Source organism: Galeopterus variegatus, unplaced genomic scaffold (genome assembly GCF_000696425.1).
Source record: "Galeopterus variegatus unplaced genomic scaffold, G_variegatus-3.0.2 Scaffold2769, whole genome shotgun sequence".
Taxonomy (NCBI): Eukaryota; Metazoa; Chordata; class Mammalia; order Dermoptera; family Cynocephalidae; genus Galeopterus; species Galeopterus variegatus.
This window is the reverse complement of record NW_007728880.1, coordinates 271,568-273,258: the sequence shown is the minus strand read 5'-3', so window position 1 is coordinate 273,258 and position 1,691 is coordinate 271,568. Positions and strand designations below refer to the sequence as shown.

General features: G+C 31.8%; 1 protein-coding gene across 1 annotated transcript in view; it reads right to left on the bottom strand.

The window, feature by feature from the left end:
* ATR (ATR serine/threonine kinase) overlaps positions 1-1,691 on the bottom strand; it is a 45,365-nt gene that overhangs the window by 6,116 nt on the left and 37,558 nt on the right. The gene's annotated exons all lie outside the window — the stretch shown is intronic.

Sequence of the window (1,691 nt, the reverse complement as noted above, 5' to 3'; positions counted from 1 at the left end):
ACAGGATACATTTTAAGGACAAAAAGAACTTCCAAGAAGCTTAGACTACATTCAATAGTCTGTTAGCAGCAATAATGAAATTGTCATATAAGTATACAAAGAAAGAAAAATTCAGTAAACGTGTAATTATAAACCATTAGGAACAAAGACACAGAGCATAATAGAAAAGAAATAAAATATAAAACCAAAGAGTTAAATAAAGACTATGTAATCTTTAATTGGAATTGGAAATATAAACTCCAGATTTTTTCCCCTTTATAAAATAATACAAATTATTATTATTTCTAGTAGCTCTATTCATTTAAGACTTAGTAGCAATGACAAGTCAGTAGCAATGAGTAGGCCCAATGAGTGCCCAGACTGGGAATTAATCTGGGCTCAAAGGAACCAGTGCCAGGGGTCCTTGAAGAAATTGCTGATTCTGGGTTAGGGGTAGGAAATGTTAAAGATTAGCCTAGGACATCTTGTCATGTCAGAAAGGACAGAATTTATAAAAAAGCTAATGGGATCATGTCAATAGTCACAAGTACCAACTTGAAGGGACTCCTACTGGTTTAAGATGGCACGATTTCAGCAATAAAAAGTAGTGATTTATCAAATTTATCAAAATTTAAGTGGTCAAAATGATACAAAAAAAGAATTTCACTGGAGGTTGCCAGGGCACAAAAACTATATTCTGACAAAAGATAAGTACAGGGAAATATTCAAGTATTTATCATGCCTATTCTTTATGAACTGCTTTTTCAGGGTAGCCAAATTTTTATGAAGAGTTTTGTTTGTTTTAAAATGTCAACTAATAAACACAGAAAAAATAATAAAATTAGAAAATTGCTATTTTATCATCTGTAGTGAAATAATAGACTTAGGCAATGAGCATTAATTAATGTTAAAATCCTTACATCAAAAATTAATGGGGAACTTTTTTATAGAGGCATTCAGGCTGATAAAACCTAAACCTACTGATTAATCTTAGTATCACTAAAAATAGACAATATGGCTCATGTTATAGCAAAACAGAGCATAAAGCCTTATCTATGAAGTATTTTTTCTTTCTCTCTTTCTTCTTTTTTTTTTTTTTTTGCTGGCTGGTTCAGAGACTGAACCTCAGACTTTGGTGTTATCAGCACCAAGTATGAAGTATTTTTTCATCATCAAACATTTGTATCTTAGTATCGGTTTATATGAAAAAAACAGGGAGGAGGGAAGAGATAGAGGAAAAAGTTAAATTGGCAATCAGCCAAATTCTACATGCCAAAATTTTGATGGATTGGAAGAAGTAAAACATGTGGGGAAGGGATTAAAGAGGTGAGGCTGTTTATAAGAGATACTTAAGTGGCCAAACAATCAAATGTGTAATATGTGGATGTTTGTTTGCCTGCCTGCTTGCTTGCTTGCTTATTTATTTGCTTACAATCTGTTTATTTATTTATTTATTTTATGGGCAACCCTCAGAAACAGAAGAGGTTCAGAGAGCTCCCTGGACCTTGTTTAGATTCTGATTCAAACACACCAACATCTTTGGAAAAACATCTTTGAGACAATTGGAGGACATGTGAATACAAACTGAGTTTTAAATAATGTTAGAAATTCCTATTAATTTTGCAAAGTATAATAATCCATGACTGTTATTTTTTTAATGCCCTTATCCATTAGATACATCTGAAGTATTTACAAGTACAATAAAGTTTCTT